The sequence below is a fragment of the Beta vulgaris genome, chromosome 6 (assembly GCF_026745355.1).
Source record: "Beta vulgaris subsp. vulgaris cultivar EL10 chromosome 6, EL10.2, whole genome shotgun sequence".
Taxonomy (NCBI): Eukaryota; Viridiplantae; Streptophyta; class Magnoliopsida; order Caryophyllales; family Amaranthaceae; genus Beta; species Beta vulgaris.
The window spans coordinates 69,125,304-69,133,491 of record NC_079207.1 but is presented as its reverse complement, the minus strand read 5'-3'; positions in this window follow the sequence as shown (position 1 = coordinate 69,133,491).

The window sequence follows — 8,188 nt, the reverse complement described above, 5'->3', positions numbered from 1 at the left end:
TTCATTGATTCCATAGTGCAATAAGTTTGTGGGGGTTTTTCCCTCGGAGCTCGGGTTTTTCACGTAAATCAGAGTTTTCTTTCTCTTTGCTTTACTTGGTTGTTATTTCAAATTCATTCTTATTCTTGATTATTTATAATTGCACAACTAGTTAGCACTTGGTTCTAAATCACAACAAATGTATCAAAGTTGACGGTTCGACTGGGAAAACGAGAATACAACGGTGGAGCCATGGTTGTCGTGCTGGATTACGCTAGGTGTAGAGCGATGTAGCTCTAAAGTGTTGGTACAAATCTTTGGTGGTATTCTGTATGGCTCTCAAGGATGGATGGCTTCGTTAATGCATGGACATGCGGTTGTACAGTAGGAATATGTCAGGGGTGCAACCTGGAAGCATGGAGTAGAAACATATCGTATATTGTTGTTTACAGACATATGTTAGAGGCATGGTGCATCTAAGGAGATGTGGAAGTCTCTCAGTGTGACCTCGCGATGAGAAATTTGTGCTTCATGCCTTGTGTCGAAAGTTACGCTGATATTATGGTGGTCAGGCGACGTGTTCCGCGGGTTGGTGGCTATACAAGATTATTAAACAGATTATCACTAGAGCAGAGGCTTGTAGTCCTTGGTCTGAGGGGAGGACTGTTGGGTAATGCATCCTAGGTCCCACATCGGAGAGATAAGAAGGTTCACCTAGTTTATAAAAGTTCACCATTTACGTTAGTAGGAGTCCTTTTGGGAATGAGCATAAAACACATCAGTGCGGGCTAGGCCCAAAGTGGACAATATCAAACAAATTATAGAGTTGTAGGTGGACTCGTGGGTCCTACAAGAGAGTCCAGAATTATGAGAGATAGTATCTAAAAGTTGGGAAAAGTAAAAAAAAAAATAACAATAAAACATTAGAGAAGAAAGAGTAATGAGTCTACAGATAGTTGAAAAGGTGGGGAAAGATGATGTGAAAGTTACTTTTTAGATAAATTAAAACTATTTATAGATTTGTATATATATATATATAATATATATATATTATATATATATATATATATATTATACATATATATATAATATATATATATATATACATATATATATATTATATCATATATATATTATATATATATATATATATATTACATATATATATATACACACATATATATATATATACAACATATATATACATATATATATATATATACATATATATATATATATATACATATATATATATATATATATATATGTATACTTTTGTAAGGAAACTAAGGCTGAAGGAGGTATATTGATGACCTGAATCCGGCAATCCCCATCTCCCTAGGAAGTTTTTAAGTTGAGGTTAAAGACATAAAAACTTAGAGATTATTGTTAACATAAGATAATACGTAAACGTTAATAAAGTTAAAAAAAATTGACATAAATAATCTCAACATTCACCTGTCTTCTCAAATAATCTCAATTTTGGATTATTTTATAATAATCCCAACTTTAGGGGTACCTCATCAAAATATATAATCCGAACTATTAATTTCTATATGTTATAGAACTTAGACGGATTAGTGTAGGGAGAAAAGTTATAATTTGGTTTATTTTGAGAACACCCCGTCAATAGCTAGGATTCCTCTAGGATAATTTGAAATTAGAATTATTTTGAGAAGACATCAGGTGAAAGTTGGGATTATTTATTTCAATTTTTCCTAAACCTAATTAAAGTAGGAATAGGAGATAAGGAAACACCTTAACTTAATATTATCGTAAACTATATATAATTCTAACACCCATCCCCCATCCCCCATCCGCTCAAGTTGGAGCATGTTGATCAAAGATGCTCAACTTGGAAAATAATGTATTAAACCTTGTCTCATAACAAGGAGAACCAATAAACCTTATTTCACGACACGGGTTGAACCAAATAATAAACTTTGTTTTAAGGTACAAGGAGAATCAAGAAGCCCTATCTCATGATATAGAGGGAGCCTAAAGAAATGACCAATTAGCCAAGGCACTACTACGTCGTTCTCGTACCAAATATCAATTCATCTAGAACACGATTTTTTTATAACCCTTCTTTTTTATGAGAATATCATTTTTTTCGAACTTAACAAATATTTTATAAAATAGGAAACACCATTCTTTTCGAACCCTTTTTCGTGATGAGAACGTTATTATTTCGAACTCACCAAAAAAAATTATGAAACCGGGAATATCATTATGCTCGAACTTTAGTTTTTCTTGATGGGAACGCCATTATGTTTTCGAACTCACCAAACATTTTAACAAAATAGGAATGCCATTCTTTTCGAACCCCGTAATGTTTATGTTTTTCTTGAGAAAAATCGCTCTAATCGATACTCGAGGTTTACAAGATCTCCTGTATATTTCTTTTGTTTCTTTAAAGGTGAAGAAGTGATCTACTTAGAATCCAAGCTGTATTTTTTTTTTTAATATACAAAAGGTAGTACTGTAGTGGTTGACACTAGCAACATTAACAAACTATGATTAAGTAATCTTTAAACTCTCTTCGATATTGTTTTCTCCTTTTTTGTTCCCCTTTTCTCTTATTATCCATAGAAATCTAGTACGCCTCCTGATTATATCTAGTTCTAGTTTTTTTTCCTTATTAAAAAAAGAGTGAGAATTCTTCCCTCTTTTATATTTCATCAAGACGCATCAATTATTGTTCCACCTCAAATCCTCAATGGCTCCATGTATGTAATTGTCAGCTAGACGCCGATATGTATTTTTTGAATAATTAGAGTTAAAATAAAAATAAAAAAGCACTAATTGAGTAAGAAAAGAGTTAATTGAAGGCCTAAATTATGAAAAATGAACTATGAAGAAAAAAATAAGATATATTGGAAGGACCCGCATCACATATTCACAGAGGTTGAGTGTATAAAAGTATTGGGTATAGTCAAGTATCTATTCAAGTTAACAAAATAATTACTAAAAAATCGAAAGTTTATTAATGTCCAATAACATTTTTGAAGGTGATACTTTATTGGTAATGAAAATTTATATAAACAAATGCATATCTAAAAATGGAGTTTCATCACTCTAAATACAAGATAGTAAGCTACAAATTTATTAGGTACAATTACCACATATATTACTATATGGGTCACATGTTTTAGGGAAGAAAAAGAAAGGAAACATTGAACGAACTTTTTATTTGTCTTGTTGCTAACTACATCATCTTTTTTGGTTTCTACTGTTAATGAAAATTTAAGCAAGTAGGACAAGCTGGGACCTTTAATGAGTTGATGGAGTAAATCATTATTTAACATCTTTGAGACTTTGAGGTCGCAAAAGCTAATACTTCATGATATTGTGATAAGTTAATCAAGTAGCAAACAACATGGGGACAGTGGGGGCAGTGATGTGACGTGGAGCCGATGGAGATGGCACTGACCTCACTCACTCACTCACTTACTTTGAGGTTGGATTGATAAGACCATTTTATAGTTTACTAGGATAATTAACGAGCACTCATCATAGTACTAAAGATAGAGTATTTTACTTCTTAAAACTTTTATTATTATTAGTGTATTAGTTTAATTACTCCTCAAATTTTGTTTGATTCATACTTGTAGTATCATATTAAAGAGCAATTTTAGACCAATTAATCATGGTAATTGATCTTATTATGGAATTGTAGTTACTTCAGTAGTTGATTAATGATTAATTTAGCTATCTATGTTTCGAGTTGATCACACATTCTCTCATGAGTCTTCTTACTTTAACATGAGAATAATGAGTGAACTAAAAGAGTCTCTCCGCTTCCTTCACTGAATCAAGTCAATCAATGACTACTCTCCGGCAAGGTATAGCTATCGTTGGTTCAACGTCCGGCTTTTCTAAATGCTACTTTGCTTGCTTTTCCATATTGGAAGCAACGTACAAAGGACTTCCATACTCGTTTCACTGAAACCCGGTCTTCCTTGTTGTTTAGAGTATTCGTCCTAAGAAGCGTAAGAATCATATTTTTATGTTGCGTGATTGCGAGGGAACATGGGTGGATAATCCCCAAGAGATAGAACGAATGATCATCAACCAATTCAAACAAATCTATCGAGCGTCGGCTTTGGACGAGGATGATAATATCCAGCTACGGAAAAAATATCGGCCTTGTTCTTCGACAGCTTCACCTTCCATTCATTTCTGAGAGTGACTCAACCTCGCTCCGGGGCTCCGTTCTCTGATAACAAAATTCAAGAAGCCATGTTCGATATTCATAATGATGAATCGTCGGGCTTAGATGGGTTTCCTGCGAAATTTTTCAAGTTATATTGGCCTTCTATAGACATTCATGTTATTCAAGCTGTGACTAAATTCTTTTCTACATGTCATCTTCTTAAGGAATGGAATCCGTCTCTATTAGTGCTTATTCCTAAATGTGACCCTCCATAAGAGGTTAATAATCTTCGTCCCATCAGTCTCTGCAAGGTTTTATATAAATGTATTTTGAGCTGTATGGTCAAGAGAATGCAACCTCTTCTTCCTAAACTTATTGATAATTTCCAAATACGTTTGTGTCGGGTCGTCAAATGGACGACAGTATCCTTATTTCACATGAACTTATGCGTGTTAGTAATAAGTAGAGGTTGGGTACTCGTCAGTTCGATGTCCTGAAATTGGACATGAATAAAGCATATGATCATGTCAGTTGGCTCTTCATTCTTAAGATTCTCACTGCTTATGGTTTTTTGACGCAAAAAGTAAGACTCGTTCATCAATGTATGTCTACAGTTTCATATTGTCTTCTCGCATCAACGGATCTGCTTCGAGGCCTTTTGTTCCAAATTGTGGTCTAAGATAAGCGGACCATCTGTCCCCATATTTGTTCATCTTCTGTATGGATATCCTTTCCCGTATCACTTCTCTAGCTGTGGATATTCGGAGTTTTCAAGGAATCGAGGTGCAGAAGCAGGGTCCTACTATCTCAAATTTATTTTTTGCAGATGATTCTCTCTTTTACTTCAGAGTCTCGGAAGACGTGTGTATTGCCCTCAAAGATTTCATTGAAAGGGTCTGCTCCATTTTGGACAAATATTAAATCTTCATAAGTCTTTCATTAAATTTAGTCCCAATATTCCCAGAGAGCTTCAAAATAAGTATAAAGATCTCCTAAAGATGGATTCCAAAGATTCTCTGGGTACGTATCTCAGAGCTTCAGTGGACATCCAAAGTTCTAAAGTTCAACACTTTACGCCTCTTCTTGATATGATCTATGCAAAGATTTCCCAATGGAAGAATAATGCTCTTAGTCAACCAACAAAGCTTATTATTATTAATTCTATTTTCATTGCATCGATTATGCATCACTTAGCGATTTTTCGTATACCATTAACTATTGCCAACAAAATTGATTGTATGCTGGCTCGCTTTTTCTGGTCAAATCAGCAGCAAAAGGTTATCCATTGGAGAAATAAAGATATAATCCAACGCCCAAAAGGACTAGGTCGGCTAGGGATCCAAAGCATCTATGCTCTGAATGAGGCCTTATTGATGAAAAAGGCTTGGCGTATTACGTATCATCCTCAATTACTCACTTCGAAGGTATACAAGAAAGTCACCTTATGTGTTCAGGGGAGAAGATCTACAATGAAAAACTTCTCTTGTGGAGCTCGAGGTTTGTTCCAGGCTACTAAATCTCTCTATAGGAATTGTGTGTGGAAAGTTGGAGATGGGGAAAGCATCATGGATGCTAAAGATCCTGGGTGCATGGGAAAACTCCTGTTATGAGGGACAATATTGTGTTAATTGAGGCAAACAATCTCAAAGTTGCTGACCTCATCAGCCATCCAGGGCATGCATGGGACATGAGAAAAGTTATTTGGCTTTTTATTCCATGGAGTGCGAGACTGATTTAGGGGCCAGAGCTTCCGAACTAGCCAGGTTCCGCTGACACCCGCTATTGACCGTTCAAGAAAATAGGTGTAGATTATACCAAACCAGGTTATTCTATTACCTTAGAAAATCAGCAACAAGAAATTTATAGCATGACAAGTCCAGAGGCGTCTCGTTCCTTTCGAACTTTTAGGAGCTTGAACATCATGCCAAAATGGAAACTCTTCCTATGGAAATTGTGGCATAATAGTATGGCCACTACCGCAGATTTTTTCAAGCGAGAAATAGGTTTGTCAGACAATTTCCCTATTTGTCTAGAAGAGAAATGAAGATTGTCAGCATATGTTTAGACAATATCCCCTTTGCTCCCTAAACCAGCCGCTTCAGTTCAAGGATTGGTTAGTGCATCACATCATGTCTTTTCAAGAATCATGAAGGGCTGAATGGTACTCTCGTGCCATTTTTGTTGGAAGTTTGTAGGCTATTTGGCAAACTAGGAATAACCAAAATTTCTGTAATTGCCGGGCAACTTTGGAGGCTCTCACACAAAACTTTGACAAAGGTTAGCAGCAGCATGCTACTTTCTCTAAGGACCCCCAAAGTAATCCTTCTCATCCCTTATGTAATAGGTCTCCTCCAAGATTTATTATGGCCTAATTTGGTAACTTGGTTCAAGCCTTGCCAGAGGTCATTCTGAGAATTGATGGTGTTTGGAGCAAACGATCGAAATTAGTTATAGCCGCTTAGGTTGTGACGCGCAATCCTTCGCCACTACGACGAGTCAGAGCCAAGTGTTCAAAGTGTCTTCGTCCGCTTCAAGTGGAAGCTAGGTCTTGCCTTCTTTCCCTTAAGTAGGATCGAACGGGCCATTGCGCTCTATGTGTTGGTTTACACTCATTCTACAGTGCTTGTTCAACTTATGGGATCGAAAAAGCCAGGTGATATTTCCATTCAACACATTATTAGGGACACCAAGCATATTGCTTCCTCTTTCCACTGGTGTAAGTTTCTAAAGGTAAGTCGTCGCCAGGAGGTTCACGATCTTGCAAAATCTTGTCGAGACACTACTTTTCCCTTTGTGTACCATTAATTGTTTGTGTTTTTCGTTGCTTTGCTTTATGTACGTTTCCACATTGTAAAAAAAAAAGAGAATAGTAGGCATAAACGACCTTGACACAAGTATTGATAATAGGAAGCAATGTTAGTCAAAATAAAGTAGGATTTTCACAAAACTATAGATAATAGAATTGTACAACAACAACGCTTTGCCCAATTTGTAGTATGTGTTCCGATGCTTTAATTTTGTCTTGTCTATTGAAATTCGTTTGCTAGAAGCTTGCACTCCTCGGCATATATGGAGTAGGCCCGCCACACCAAATGCTCGAATTTTCCTCGTAATAATGCATGCTTTTATTTATCCACCATGTATACCTAACATTGATAAGGTACAATAAGGGAAGACATGTGTGATGGTTGAGGTGAAAAGAAGAGAGAATATAGAGGAATTAGGCAAAAGAATAGTTTGAATGCGGGAGTTTGAGCTATGAAGAAAAGTTGAGCTGCCAGGAAAGGGGAGAGAATGAGAATCCAAGTAGGGATAGCAAGAAAGGAAAGAGCGTGAAAATCACATAAGTTCTGCCAAAAAAGTGTATATCCTCTCTTGAAAGTTGGCTTTAGCCTTTATGGTCGGAAAAAGATAACTAATAGAGTATTTTTTTTTATGTTTTTTCAATGATAAACTTTTGAAAAAATTCACAAGAATAATCCAAACTATTGGAGGTATTCTCAAATTAATCCCAATTATGATTTATTCAGTTATAATCTCAACTTAATGGTAACAATCCCAAAATGGTCCCATAAGACCAACTACTTGTAAAATAGATTCAAAAACATTTTTTTTTAAAAAAAAAGATTATTTCACCCTTTTTCTCTCTTCCTGTCTTACCCACCACCACATGACCACTCCCTTGATCCAACCACACATGCACAACCTATTCTAAGACCATCTAAATCGACGACTCCCCCTCCCGAAACCACCTTATTAAACACCACCAGAATCACCTCAACCTCCGTCTGAAACCCACCCCTTATAAACCACCTTTACCAAAATCGATCCATTAAACACCACCTCCGCACACCACCACACCTATCATTAAATTTTGTGTCACGTGAGGTAATTAATTGTTGAACCCTCCCTCTCCTCTTCATTTTATGCGATTGAAGAATTTTCAAGGTTTATTCTTTCTTTTGCCATGGTAGAGCAACACTCAACATTATTTTCTCTCTCCCCTGATGTGAGATAAGCTCATGTTCCTCCCTCCTCTGTTATGTCCTCTGC